Source organism: Episyrphus balteatus, chromosome 1 (genome assembly GCF_945859705.1).
Source record: "Episyrphus balteatus chromosome 1, idEpiBalt1.1, whole genome shotgun sequence".
Taxonomy (NCBI): domain Eukaryota; kingdom Metazoa; phylum Arthropoda; class Insecta; order Diptera; family Syrphidae; genus Episyrphus; species Episyrphus balteatus.
The window spans coordinates 17,370,270-17,386,594 of record NC_079134.1 but is presented as its reverse complement, the minus strand read 5'-3'; the positions used below and the strand labels follow the sequence as shown (position 1 = coordinate 17,386,594).

At 31.9% G+C, this 16,325-nt stretch overlaps 1 protein-coding gene across 1 annotated transcript in view; it reads left to right on the top strand.

Moving 5' to 3' along the window:
- Window positions 1–16,325, top strand: part of LOC129907400 (ras-GEF domain-containing family member 1B) — a 281,991-nt gene that overhangs the window by 140,371 nt on the left and 125,295 nt on the right. The window lies entirely within an intron of this gene.

The following is a 16,325-nucleotide window of genomic DNA, read 5'->3' as shown; positions in this document are numbered from 1 at the left end:
GCATAAATAGAATTTAACATTAAAAATGCACTTGTACTGTACACAATCGTGGACCTAATTGGAGAAATTGATAAAAGAGTTTGGTAACTTCTTACAAATTAAGAAAATGACATTTTCTACAATTTAAAGATTGAATAAGAGAAATAAACTTTCGTTTTTATCCGGAATGCATCTGTTTTGTTTCTATTGCGTTGTTTTTTCTGGAACTATCCTTGCCCAATCTCTAAAACGGTTGTTTTTCCACGTTCCCAAACTTCCCATGAGCTTCCACCATTATTTCTTTGTAAAAGTTTTCATCTTTTTTCAAAGCGTGAAGCTTCAATTTTGCTATTGCACATCATAAAAAAAAGTGTATTACTAGAACACATTTTAGTGCCCTTTGGTGGCGATGCGATAAAAGTTATTCTTTCATAAACCAATGAAATAGGACTAATATTAACGTGGTCCATCTGAGTTGGTATGTTTTCCTTTAAAAAACCACTCTTTACCTCTCTTCTTTTCAGTTCGAATGCAACTTTAAAATAGTTAACTTTTTTGTAATCTTAGTAGTACTTTAATTGTTGTTATTTTGCATTTTGAAGCTTTTTTAATGTTGTGCACCTTTTAAAACTTCCAGGATGGAACAAACCAACACATTACCATTGCACTAACACCACGTTTTTGACCGATTTTAGCGGCAAAGTGAAGGAAATTGCGGCTAGTTTTTAAGTTTTTTTTTCTCTGCTCTTGATTTGGGACTCACATGTCTTACTTTTTTATTCAATCACTAGTTTACGATATTTTAAAAATATTCTCATCCAAATTGGGCAAATTTTCGAATATCTTTCGCGATTTTGCATAGTGCAAGTGCATTTTTAATGTAAGCTGCTATTTATGCATTTTCTGTGCTGCCTATTGGTAGCTCGTAGCCCTTAATTGGTTATAATGTGCAAATAATGTCTAAGTTTAATACTGCTTTACGAAAATTAGTGTTGTCCATGATTTTTCATCATTTTTATCTAATTTAAGAGCTTGTTTCTATTCAAGTGACGCAAAAAAAAAACACTGTTTTTTGTGAAGTAATGCGAAAAAAACGCAACTAGTAGCCACACGGTTTCTGTTTTCGGTTTTTTGTTTTTACAACATTGTTTGTTAAAAGTTCCTCTTTGAAAATGCAAAACCAAAAATCTACTAAGTTACTTCACCAAAGCGCCAATCGCAATTTTCTTAAGAAAAAATGTTGTTTCTATTCAAGTGACGCGCAGTGTAGCTATTTTCTGATTTTCGATTATGAATTTTAAATTAAATATTTGCACTAGGACAAAATCAGCAGTATGTCCTTTTATTGTTTATTGTATATTGTTTAGAAGTAAGGAAGAGTTCTGAACTAGTTATCTCTCATAAATGGGTCTAAACTTTAAATCCACCCACATTGTTGAATTGCAGGTGTTTCCATATTCCTTTAACTCGTAATTTCATATCTAAATCGGTGCTTAAGCAAAATCAACACACAGTCCACGCATTCTGCGGGATTACAATAGATATCAGTGCTCATAAGGGTCAATTTGAAATGTTGTGTAAAAAAAAAAAAAATAAAGCGGTTTTAAATGTGAGTGTTTCTTTTTAACATTGACTTAATCTTCGCATAAAATCTTCTGCTCCAACAAAAGACAAAGACAAGACAAAGTCCTTAACTTTTAACAGAACATATTTTTTGTTTTTAATTTTATAAAAATAACGTTGGCGATTTTTGTACAGTGCCGATTGTAGTTTTTTATTGTTAAATTATTATTTTATAAAAACAAATTCATACATTTTTGTAGATTTTTTTTATTTTGATTTAAAATTTGTTTTTATATTTTTTACTTACTAAACCCCACAGGCGGATCACTAGTGTGAAGCAGATACGTGGGATAGTTATGATCCCCTCGACACACAGTGGGACGACCCATAGCAATAAATAAAAAATACAACTATTTTAGCGGTACTTTTTATTAATTGTTTAGTCTTCCTAAATAAATGAAAGCTCTAAATGTAAAAAAAAAAATAAATTGATCAATTGGTGTACGAGTAATCGACGGGTTAACATTGGTATTTTTTTCGGATTATTTTTTGAAAGTTTTTTGATAGTTTTGGAAATATTCATGTGGTTATAAAACAATTCAACAATGGTTAATAATAGTAATGAAGGTATCTTCATTAAAAATGGTTTTTAAAAAAGTGGATTTATTTTTGTGGTTATGTTTTTTTATGTCCATTTTTAGTTTATTTGTTTGTGCCTAAAAAAAACATTGTTCTTAACTTTAATAAGTATTTTCTAAAAATGGTCGAAAATGGGTCTTGGGTTCTTTTTTGTTTTATAATCAGCAATGTGTTCTTAAACTAAATCACGAAAAAAATCCTGCTCTAATTTGCAATTCTTTATGAAATTGACATTTTATGGGATCAACTGCGTTCATCAAAAATGGTGACTTATTCAGTTCGTAGACCAGAACATAAGCTTCTGTTTGATGAAAGAAAAAAAAAATATTCTAGAGAACTTCAGGCAAAAAATGGGACCTCTGGTGGACCAAACCTGGGTATGGCACAACAAATGATGTCGATACTAGTCGACGTTCTTTTTCGAATCCAAAGTTGAGTTCCGAAATAACCCGTATAGATAAGAATATCATCTTTGAATTTGCATTAATTTTGACAACACTTGCTGCTGGTCGAGAAATAAATATGGACACGTTTGAGAACTAATTTTTGGAACAAAAATTCTTTATCTTTCGAAGTACGACTGGTACTGTATGTCTAGCAGTGGATATAAACTTTTACTCCATGCAAAAAACATAATAAGGTTTATTCATTTACCTATACCTAGGTGTTCTTTCGATAGAAGCGATGTAAGCAAGGTGCAAAAAAATAAGGAAAGCTAGTTTGGATCATACTCAAAAGAGTTCGACGTTGAATTCAATTACCGACTTGATTAATCATTTATTTATAACGTCATATCTTTAAATTTGAACATCAAAACTAGTGCTGCATTTCAATTCTCAAAAAGTGACCCATCTCCTTTCAAACCCCTCCCTATTTTCCTAATGCTCGTACTGTGTTCACCATATTAAGGGTAGGCTAATCCCTTTAGTGCGCTCTAATTATAAGAAAAAAAAAAAAAAAGAAAACCTTATTAAAACAATCGGGTTTTCCTTATTGTTTTAAAATCTGCACTTTTAGGGTTTTGAAAAGAAAAAAAACGATGACCTGGCCGGGAATCGAACTAGAGACTTCAAATCATTAGTCGCCCACCGTATCACCTGAACCAACCCGCTATGGAAAAATTTATCGCGATTTTTGTTCTAGTACCAAGTTGCAAAAAAATTTACTTTTCACTCAAATTTTAATAAGATTTTCTCTATAAAAATAATAAGAAATCCTTATAAAAAAAAACCTTATTAACCGTTGCTTTTAATAAGATTTCCTCATAAAACATATGGGCTGTAAAACAATATGGCAATCTGTTAGTTTCTAGGTGGTCATATTTTTCTCTGTGTACATATTTAATATAAAATTTTCTGAAATATTTTAATAAACTCTTCAAAAACTAGAGCTGCTGGAAAGAAACCAGTCTAATTTTTTTACTTACTGAATCCAAATCCATAAAATTTGATATAAATCTTCCTCGAAAATTTGAATACCTAAGTTAAAAACATTTGGCCAATGATATCAGTGGATTGGGGCCAAAAGTCGGTATATGCTAAAATTCGGATTCCAAAATTTGTAGGTATTTTAGAATTCATTAAATTCAAAATTCTTTACTTTAAAATTATTCCAATATTCTGTGAATGATAAAAGGAAAATAGTATCAAAACAGAATTTTGGAGTACGGATTTTTGGTTTTTTCATTTGCAGAGCTTTGAAGTAAATTATTATTTATTATTTATAGATTTGCAAAATTTTGAAAAACAGAATTTTGGATTTATAGAATTTTGAAATACAGAATTAAAGAAAATCAGAATAATTGAATACAGAATTTTGTTCATAAAAAAATATTTTTCTTCAGATATGTACCTACATAATTTTGGTCATGCAGAATTTACAAACTGCAAAGGGATCTTCCCAGACAGTACTATGAAATATTAAAATCGTACATCTCAGACCGATTGTTTAGAGTAAGGTACGATCAAGAATATTCGGAATTGAAGAAAATAGAAGCCGGTGTACCACAAGGAAGTGTCCTAGGTCCTACCCTGTATTTACTATACACAAGGGATATCCCAGTTGGGAATCACACCATAATGGCTACTTTTGCAGATGATACCGCAATTTTGGTACCCGACAAATGTGTCTCTAGGGGAGCAGTAAAGCTGCAATATGCCGTCGACACAGTCAGAGATTGGACCGAAAAATGGCGTATCAAACTCAATGAAACAAAATCTTCACATATAAACTTTACAAATAAAAAGATAAACAATATTCCAATATTCATTAACAATCAAGCTGTACCTTACGCCAATACGGCCAAATACCTTGGAATGACTTTGGATGCAAAGCTTAAGTGGAAAGAGCACATCAAAAAGAAAAGAGAAGAACTAAACTTGAAATATAGAAAAATGTACTGGTTACTTGGTAACAACTCTGATTTATCAACCCAAAACAAAATAATGCTGTATAATCAAGTACTAAAGCATGTTTGGACCTATGGTATCCAATTATGGGGCTGTACAAAGAAAACAAATACCGAAATCATCCAAAAATTCCAAAACAAAGTCCTTCGTGGAATAGTTAATGCACCTTGGTACATAAGAAATAGCGATCTACATCGTGACTTACAAATAGAAACGGTTACAGAAGTTGTTAAAAAATACGCTGTATCCCATAATCAGAGACTGCAATGTCATACCAATTCTGAAATGGTGTCCGTCTTGAATACTAGAAACCATGTTCGGAGATTAAGAAGAACCAAGCCTCATGAGCTTATGGTCTAAAAAAACATGGGAAAGTATTAAAAGTTTAAACTTTTCCCAAAGTGATTTTACAAAGTTAAGAAAGAAAAATCTGATGTCGATCTCTCAAGATTGGTCCTGATAAAGAGGTGGTTTTAGTGGTTAAGAGTCCCACACTACTTGGTGTCGAATACTGCCAAGTGTCTTTTGAAGATTTCCTCCCGTCAAAAAAAAAAAAAAAAAAAAAAAAAATGCAGAATTTTGGAATACAGTTCTTACTCCAGAGCCATAGCCATAAAGAAATACAAAATTATTTTCCTTGAAATATTTATTTTTCTGATAACTATGTAATTTAACGGAAAACTCGAGTCTATTCTCTAGTGTTAGATTGGATTGAAGATTGATGTGACATCTCTTCAAATTTACAAGAACATTATTCAAATATATAAGATATAAATGCAACCATGAGGTTCTCTGCTAGTGATGATTTTGATCAAATTTATGTATTCCCAAATATTTTTTTAAATCTTGATGTCACAGACATAGATATTCTTTGATGTTTCTTTTTGATTTTAAAGTTCTTAAAAGTTTCTTAATTAGTTTTATTTAAAATGATGAAAAAAGCATTATAGGAACGTTAAAGCAATTTCAATATAAAAAAAAAAACTTTTTAACTCTCGCCCAGTTCTTTATTTATTACAGAAATAATTAATTATAATGATGTTCTTAAGTCAGAATAACAGTATTAATTTTACGCGTAGTAAACATAAAAAAGCCATAAAACTTCACACGCAACAGAATGTTATTAGTAGTTTGATAAATATATGTTTGTTTAACATTTTTCTTTTAATTTCATCTAGCACGCACTATTGTGCTGGCTTAGACAATAAATCTTACAGTCCTCTAATTGGTTATTTTATGTCTTTGGTGGCTTTAGTTCACTTTCAAATTAAATGATACATTATTTCTATTATGGATAATGGTTCTTTGAAAGTTTTAACAAGGAACTGTTAGAGAAGGTGCATGAGACCCTCAAAATACCTACCAGTCTTCAAACACATAAAACACTTGCTATTTTATTTAACTCTTTTCAAACTGTTTCCAGTTAAAATGAAATATAGAACGATTGAGCATCTGACTTTATCTCTGAAAGCATTGAGTGAGATGTCATCGGCCTAAAATAAGGCATCATTCACCAAGAAGACGACTCACTGCCCCTTCATTTCTACATTTATAAATTATTCCGTCAAAATGAAAACGTCTGCAAATATTTGAACAAGCAGATTTCTAAATATCCTTTTCAAATATACTTTATTGCATTCTGCCATTTCGTTTATATGTCTCTTTATTATAGATTCAGTACAAATCTGTGTACTTAAATCACACACCATGAAAAGAAAAACAAACAAAAATCATTCCAAGTGAATAAAACACATCAACACTTTTTTTTTCTTCTTGTTATGTCGTTATCTATTTTATTTAGCAAAAGACGCACAAACACATAAACCTATAGGTATTTACCTAACTGGGACAATTTTCAAGAAATAAAACATACAATCACCTAACCTATTGTAGGCACATGACTCATCTGGGCTTATAACTGTTGTTGTAACACAATAACTCAATTCCGCACTCCTTCTCATTTGGAAAGTGTGTGTGATGAATACCCGAGCCAAAAGGCCTCCTTTGTATATGTATTCCTCGAGGGCAATTGATATTCTCATGTTTATTCATTCATTTCTCATTCCCTCCCAAACGCCCTTTTTCCCCCCTCCTCGACAGGAACCTTCTCACACACGGCAAACAAATAACAATAAACTAACAAATTAGACAAACATATAAGCAGCCCAAAAGGACCCCCTAACGCATATACAAAATAAAAAAAAAAAAAAAAAAAACCCTACAAACACACACATAGAAAGAGAAGTACCTACTCTCTCTATTGTTAACGAGCTTTTCCTCCAACTTCAATTCCATTTGGTTGCTATTGTTAGACAAACAAAACCAAACCAGGCCAAAGAAATTTCAAGGATAAAAGCATACACAACGCAAAAAAAAAGAAAAAATTAAATTCCATTAAAAATTCTATTTGAGATTGAAAGCGACAACGACGACTCGACTTGACTAAGTCAAAGCGGAGCGCGGGAGTTTTTAGCCTCTTTCGTAACCAAAAATAGCAAACAAAAAAGTCACTGTGAATGTTTTGCCGAGATTTTATATAGAATTCCAACGTTAAAAATACATTTCGTACAAATTTGGGTTTGGAATTTCCTAATATAAACCTTTAGCCAAAGTATCAAACGATATTTGCGTCCTTAATCAGGATCTCTCTCACATATTCACAAAGTAAAACCAAATTCAAACGAATTAGTTGTATTGTTTTGACTCTCCCTTGTCCTCTGTCACACCGTCACAGCATAATAAACGCCAATACAATGGAATGTCATGTAGTTATTGTGTTTGTATAAGTGTGTGTTAGTGTATGAATGAGTTTTATGGTTTCCACTTTCTTTTGTCATATAAAATCTATACACACGCTGAAGTTTTAATATTGGAAATGGTTATGCTAAATCGGCAACAAAATGCCAGGGGCGCTTTATCATATGAAACCATTAGAAAAGCTGAGTAAGGCCTCAAATGGGAGTGCGGATAGTTGTGAGAGTAGAAACAAAGCTGAAAATCATAATCTGTTCAGGTATTACTATACTCAGGAGCAGTGGCGTAGATAGCTTTTTGCTAAGGGGGGGGATAGATCTAGTTCGCAAATTTTTTTTAAATTTTAATAATGCTTGTTTTTATTCTCTTTAAATTGGAGAAAGTTCTTTCGGTAGTTGACGTAGAAACCAGCAGTGTAGCTAATATCTTTAATAAAATATAAATACCAGGACAACTTTTTTCGGTGCAGCTTTCGAGCGCTTTCAATGAGTTCATAGAGGAAGTATTTTTCCTTCTGATCAAATATCTTTTCTGAGTTTTTAATTCTTCACACAGAGAAAAATATGACCAGGACCAACTAAATACCAACAGATTTCCTTACTGAACTGTTTTATGAAGAAACCTTATCAACAATTAATAAGGTTTTTCCATAGAGATTTCTTATTATTTTCATGTACAAAATCTTTCAAAATTTTTTGTAAAAATTTCATATTTTTTCCAACTTGGCACTAGAACAAAAATTGTGACCAATATTTCTATAGTAAGTTGGAATAGGTGATCCCGTACATGATCGTATTTTTTTTATTAAAAAAACAAAACCGACTTCCATGGATCAAAACTGGGTTTTATGGTTTTTCTAATGGTACTGAACAGGCACCAGCTTTTAAATACCTACAAAAAGAATTATCAAAATTGGTTCACTCGGTCCAAAGTTATGAGGTGAAAAACAGAAAAAAATAAAGTACAGACGAATTGAATAACTCCTCCTTTTTGGAAGTCGGTAAAACAATTAGGAAATCCTGATTGTTTAAATAATATTTCCTTCTTGGATGAAAACTATAAGAAAATCTTATTGTTTTTGTTCTATTTTATGTGGTCTAGTTTTTGGTAGGTAAAACTCAACAGTTTCATTAAATTTTTTAGCTGCTTTGTCTATTTCAGACGAAGAATCCTTAGAAAGAACCGGAAACCCTTCTAATTCGTTTTCATGGTTTGTACATTTTTCTCCAAGGCCCATTACATAGAAATCGAGAAAAAGATTGAAAACAGTAACACGAAAATATTCTTTACTGTACTTTGAACCGAAGGGTTCGAACGATATTTTTGTCGCTTCACTATTCTCTTATGTTTAACGCAAATGTCAAGGATGTCAGCTAATTTTTCCCATATACAAAAAACTTTCGAAAATGAGTCTGCCCGTTTAATTTTTAGTTGATCCCTTAAATCTTTAGCGAGCTCCATTGCTTGGACCAAGTCTAAATTCACTCTTTGAAACACCGACTTAATGGCAACGAAAGTTGGTAAACCATATTTATAACCTTTAAGCTAATCAAGAAATCGAAATCCATAGCGTTTTTTTGAAAGTGCACTTCTTAAACTTATTTATTCATGACTGTTTATACTGCACAATTATCGATCCCAATGGGGGGGGATATATCCCCCTGATCCCCCCCTATCTACGCCACTGCTCAGGAGTCAGGACATCGAATTTTGATAGAACAAAACTGGCAAACAAAAGTGGAAATGAGACCAAAAAGTTATCATTTTTTTTAAATTGTAGCGGGCTTGAAAAAGAGTGGGAAAAAAGTTCAGGTGAACACAGAAAAAAATTATTAAATAAAAGTCCTTAAGTTTTCAGAGCTATTAAGTCTTGTCTCTGGAAGGAAAAGGGGCCTCAAGTACACTTGGGCCCCATATCGGATACAATTTCTGGGGATGTACTTCAGCTCCCTTTAGCTGTTCCTAAGTTGCGTTGACTCTTCCTTGAGAATCTCAGTTTGCCGACTCTTCTGTCGTTGCATTTTCTTAGCGTGTGCCCTACCCGAAACTGTCATTTTTCTTATCAGCTGCCTCATCCGTTCTCCTAGGAAGTTCTTCGCTATCAAACTCAACAACTATACTAACAACAGCCACTTAATGCAATATAGAAAATCACAAAATCGTAGCGATTCCCAAGAAAGGCGCTGGGAAAGAACAGCAGTCTGAAGTTTGGAAAAAAAAAAAACAAACTAGAACTGAATACGAAAAATTTACCTACCCCCGCCGACACGATTCACTCACATACTGTGAATTCATTTCGTTATCGATAGCTGTCCACAAAGTAGAAGCTCACATCCGAAAAGTGTATAAGTTATTCAGTAATTGAGTCAAATCAACAAAATCGGAACTTTTTCACCAGGCGAACAGGCTGAAACTGTAGCATCACACTAAGACTCCGATATGGAAGTAAATTGTCAGCCAAACGGAACGTAAAGTATCTGGAAATCAACTTGAACCAGCTTTTGAGATTCAATCCTTACTCTAGTTAAATCCTCAGCTAAGGGAAGTTTCCATTTCATTCATGCTTAATACTGTGAGAAGAAGTGGTTTAAGTCAAACAACGGGATTGCTGATTAGGGTGGGTCAAAAAAATCGAAATTCTTTTTTTTGATTTGGTACTCCGAAAAATCGATTGCTAGACACCTCTAGAATATATAATTATATACACAACAAATATGAGCTCTTTATATTAATGGGAAGGTCCTCCGCTTTGCAATTTTCCATTTTTACATCAAGCTTCTACTTAAAAAAAAATTATTTTCTTATTAATTGACTTTTTAGCAATTTTTTTTTTCATATTCTTGTAGGAAATTGAACGCTCTTCAAAAAAGGCCTTATACACTTTTCTCGTTTATCTAAACGTTAAATAGATATTTGAGGTCCAAAAATCGAGAAAATCTTTAAAAATTCGTTTTTTGTTCTTATTTTGTAAAAAATTGAAAAATTATAATAATCAAAAGCGCGCAAGACATATTCTTGTTGGAAATTGATTGCTTCACAAAAAAAGTCTAGTTAACTTTTTTCATTAATCTAACCATTCTTAAGATATTCGAGGTCAAAGTTAAAAAAATTATAAAAACATTTTATATTTTTAAAAATTTTCCAGTTCACTGAAAATTCTTTATTTTCAATTTAGCAAGATATATTCTTGTAGGGGCTTAAACGTTCTACAAAAAAAATTTGGGGCATTAAATTGATTACTTTAACCGTTTAGAAGATATTCGTATCCAAATCGCAATGCAAACGGGTCATAAGAAAACTATTGAAATCAGTGAGCATTGGTTTGGGTACGCATATCTTCTAAAGAAATCAGTTTGATGCCCCAAAATTTTTTGTAGAGCGTTTAAGCCCCTACAAGAATATATCTTGCTTATTTGAAAATAATGAAGTTTCAGTGCATTGGAAATTTTTTTAATAAATAAAATGTTTTTATATTTTTTTTTAACTTTGACCTCGAATATCTTTAGAATGGTTAGATTAATGAAAAAAGTTAACAAGACTTTTTTTGTGGAGCAATCAATTTCCAACAAGAATATGTCTTGCGCGTTTGATTATTATAATTTTTCAATTTGTTACAAAATTAAGAACAAAAAACGAATTTTTAAAGATTTTCTCGATTTTTGGACCTCAAATATCTATTCAACGGTTAGATAAACAAAAAAAGTGTATAAGGCCTTTTTTGTAGAGCTTTCAATTTCCTACAAGAATATGAAAAGAAATTTGGTAAACAGTCAATTAATAAAAAAATAATTTTTTTTTAGTAGAAGCTTGATGTAAAAATGGAAAATTGCAAAGCGGAGGACCTTTTCATTAATATAAAGAGCTCATATTTGGTGTGTATATTCTAGAGGTGTCTAGCAATCGATTTTTCGGAGTACAAAATCAAAAAAAAGAATTTCGATTTTTTTGACCCACCCTATTACTGATCTTCAAGCTGCTTCTCCGACTTGTCGTGACCTATACAGTTTCCCGGCCAAAACAGCCGTGAATATATGCGGAATTTTCTTATGCAAGGTGTTGATGGTGTTACGCTTGCAACTTCGCACGCTGCGGTGTCCATTTATATATGTGCAGTTTGTAGGCTCCAACTCAATCCTATCTCTTCTTCTTGTGCAGCTAATATCCGAGCCTTTAGATGTTTTTTTTTTTTTTTGTTGATTGAAAGCAAAACATTAGGTCTTCTTTGCACACGACCGACTTTTATTTCAATACCTGAAATGAAAACATTTTTCACAGCAGTTGAGTGGTTTTCGATAGAGATACATAGATTCGGATTCTAAATTTTTGATTGTTCTCATTTCATGATAAAGGTGGTGGGTGGCAGGATCCTTTAATCTATCAATATTTCTCTCTCTTAACTCATCAACTACCCAATCCGGAACGACGACGAATGGTTTTTAAAAAAGAGGTTGCCTGTAAAGCCGTTTTACGGACGATGATTTTACATGATAACGTCGTCAGAAAACAGGTTGTGTGCTTTTGTTTAAAATTAGTAAATTGAAGCGTTTACTTTTTTCAAACAATCATAATTTGCAAGAAAAAAATAACACCGGCACACAAAAAAAAAAGTGTCATGAACCAGAAACCAGACCTATCTTTCTATATGTTTTTGGGACCGCTGAATCCGAATTTCAAGTCCGTTTGGCCCTGTCACCCTCCAGTTTTGAGTAATATGCAAAAAACTCAAAAAAAGGTAGTTTTTGGGGTCTTTTTTACACTTTTCTCAAAATTGGAGGGTGACCGGGCAAAACGGACTTGAAATTCGGATTCAGCGGTCCCAAAAACATATAGAAAGATAGGTCTGGTTTCTGGTTCATACAACTTTTTTTTTTTGTGTGCTAGCACTGTCGCGACATGTCGCTGTCATACCCGGCACACAAAAAAAAAAGTTTCATGAACCAGGAAGCAGACCTATCTTTCTATATGTTTTTGGGAACACTGAATCCGATTTTCAAGTCCGTTTTGCCCGGTCACCCTTCAGTTTTGAGAAAAATGCAAAAAACTCCAAAAAAGTCATAAAAATTCAAACAAAATGCACTCACAGCTCAAAACTGGAGGGTGACGGGGCCAAACGGACTTCAAATTCGGATTCAGCGTGCCCAAAAACATATAGAAAGATAGGTCTGGTTTCTGGTTCATGACACTTTTTTTTCTTGTGTGCCGGTGTAATTTATTGAAAACAATAATTTTCATCAAAAAAAGCAAAAAAAACATAAACTTTTAGCTTCTCACGTTTTTAATTCCATTTTTTTCCCTAACAACCTATACAAAATTTTATACCATCTGAAAGCTTATTGTCTTAGCTCAAAATATATATATCGATCAGGTCTATGAGACATCTACAAAAAGAGCTAGAATTTTTTAAACTCGATCAAATTTCATTAAAAAAGAAAAAAAAACATTTATTTTTATGTTCTCAGGCTATGGAATCAATTTTTTTGTTTGACAACCTACACAAAATATATAGCATGTGAAAGCTTAATATTTCACCTTTCATATGACGTATTAATCTTATTTCAAAGATGCCTACAAGAGAAGTTAGAATTTTTTAAAGTCAACCATTTCGAATTTCCAGACTGAAATTACGGTACTTCCCACACTGGTGGCTGTTCGGGGGGCAACAAATCTCCACTGGAGTTTTGAGGTTTGTCGGAAGTTTCTTGATTTAACATTGTGTAGCTTGTAGTTAGTCTACCGTTATGTGTGATATACTAAATGAAAGGTAATTGTATCAGGATGCTCATAAAAGTTTAATAAAATTTCTATATGCTCTTGGTCAAAAGTTATAACCTGTTGAATTTTAAAATTTTATTTTACCGTTATCTCAAAATTGTGTTAACGAAAATGATTGAAACTTCGCACACATATAGTCGTAGTCATGGTCTATCATTACTCCATATACTTTATTCCTGTATCTTTTAAAGAAAAAAGATAAAAATAAAAAACGATGAAAATCGGTTAAAAACGGTCGAAATTCGTGTTTTTTAAAAACTTGTTTCTCCCATTATTCCGTCAAAACTCACTAAACGATACCAAGTTTTTGCACATGAATGCCAAAACCTACATGTCCTATAAGTTTGAGATTTTTTGAACATTTAAAAAAATAGATAAAAATCAAAAACTACCCAAAAATACCCCTAAAAAAACAAGGTGTTTTTCAAAAATTCATATTTCCGAACGCAGAGTATTGGAAAAAATCTGTATCAGACTTCTGTTTTTTTTTTCTCTCATCTTTTACCTGACATCTTTAGAATTGTCAAAAAAAAATTCCTTTACTCAAGATCAGCATTTTGTCATAGCCCCAACATGTCTACAACGTTCAAGCAAAACGTTATGGCTTAGTTTCAAAATTTTTTAGAATTTTTCCTTAAATGCAGTTATTTTTAAATTAATCTCGTCTATTTATAACAAAAAAAATCAATTCTCTACGACTTCGTGTTTAGATTTTAGCTCAAATTTCATCTTTCCGTTTTACCCCTGTTTACCCTATTAAATGACGGAATTTTTAAAAATCCTTCATTTGGATTGAGCTTTAGGTTATCTTTCAAATAAGCTATAGAAGATTTTTGTATCTCTAATAGTTTATTTTTAATTGAAAATTTTTGCCGCACTGCGAAAGTGCGAGAGTGTAACGTTAGAAAATGGCGTCACTTTTTTGTGGTGGCTGTGGCTGCCATGGTTCATCGATTTATAAGACGTTATCACGTTATCACGTCAAAAAACAAAACAAAAACAGGAGGCACCCATAATTCCTTAAAGGAAGCAGGTACCTATTCCCAGAACAAAATACGAGAATAAAATACGAAGAAAGTGCAAGTAAAGTTGTAAAATAGATTTAGAAACAAGAAAGTGGATGATATTGGAAAATCATACCAAAAACTGTGAAGTGCCAATAATTCCAAAAATTTAAGGGTAATACTCATGCTCAAGTCACTACATATTCCAAAAATAAAATTCTTTGTTACAAATGTACTAAAAGTAACTACATGACTGTTCTTGAAATTATTTTTTACAATATACTATAGTTTTTGAATCACCTTCCCTCTGGAAGAAAAGATATTTTCAAATAATTTATAGTAGGTTGAATTGAGGTTAAATTATTAAACTCCTTGTTTTTTGTTAAAAGTGTTTACGACGTCAATCATTAGAATATCCCATCAATCTACATATTTAAATTGGTTGTCAATAAAACGAACTCTGCAGGAACCCAGACCAAATAACAATATATCCAAAAACTCCTACAAACTACTCATAAATAAGCTTTGACAAAAAGGCATAGTAAAATAATGATTGACACTTTGCTGATAACTTAAAAATAAGAAAAAATGGTTTGGGTTGTTACATACTCGTATAGATAATTGTATAGAAATCCTTCTAAGAAAAAATTTCCTTGCATATGGTAAAAGCAAGATAAGCTACAAAGAGAAAAACTTTTTCAGTATACCTTCTTTTGGAAAGGAGCCTAATGGATGTATCATTACCACACTTTCTCAGCAAAAAAAAAATTGTCTTGATGACGGTAAAATCCCTTTAACGAAGAATTTTTCTTACTTTCGAAAAACTCTTGGAGAAGGTGAAGAGTTTAAAAACCTCCCCAAAACGGCCGTGGTCAGTTCCGTTAATAGTACATCGCTTAATTATATTCCATCGCACAGAATTGTTCGAAACATTAACGATTTAGTCCTTGTTTTCACTTCCTATTTGTGATCGAATTATATTACACACATTAATGTCAAAAAATTGCTCAATTGCAAATGGGCAGAGAGAAGGGTGGTTGTCAACTCGCCGCCAATAAAATGTTTGTTTGCCTTTTCATTTACAAAATCCGAGAGTGTCTACCCGTCTCGTATAGACAAAAATCAAAGTCCTTTTGTGCTACGCTGATACATGCTGCCTTTTTTTTCCTATACCTAAAGGATATCAAAGAATGTCAATATCGTTGAATGTCCTCTTAGCATGTAAGTGATGGTTATAGTAGGTTTTTGCACGTTATTGAGGGAGGAGTGATTTCCTGTTTTTATACTTCCGTTGGGGAGTACTTATATATTGGAAAATATTTTTTTTTTTTTGTAATGCGTTGCACGTAAAGACGAGGGTAGACTTGAATGAGACATTTTTTGTTTTGTTGTTTCTGTCATTTAAATGAAAATAGAATAATTATTTTATGTGTTTTTTTTTTTTTTTTTTTTTGTATAACACAAAAATTTTGTTATTAGAAACATCACGCAAAGTAATTTTCAAGTTGACTACTTAATGAATTTGTAGTCTATACTAGGATAATATTATTATTGTGCAGACATGTAAATTACTTGGTTACAACTTAATTATGTAATGTAGGGCAATGTGATTTAATGGAGGGTGACATTGTTAGTTATAAGCAAAATGTGTTTAAAAGGAATTTATTGGTGTGATGCTGATTAGCTTTCTTGTGAAGCTTATATAAATATAGAAAGGGTTATGGGAATATTATGATAATATTTTGGGCAAAACAAAACAATAATAATGGAAAATTATGAGATTACAATTTAGGTGTATTGATTTTAGTTAAAGAAAATTTTCTACATACATAGGTACTAGAAAACAAAAAACAAACAGTTTTTTTGGTAGATATCAAGAATATAAAAACATCCATTAATGTGAACAAGAAATTAAACAAAACAAAATAGATTCTTCTTACTCGAAAAGTTCCCCTATTCTGCCTAAGCACAGTTCAACTTTATCAAGGCATCATTTTAAAATTTAAGTGGAAAGTAATACTAAGAAATTGATAAAGAGGGATTGTAAAATTCACAATTATTCAGAAAAACAATTGTAGAAAATGAGAAACATCTATTCAAAAATGTTACTTTGGCCGATTGATGCATTTTTAATATTGCTAATATATTGATTTTCTTTTAATTAAATATTTTCATTAATTTTATGGAAAATGTAAAAAAGTATTAA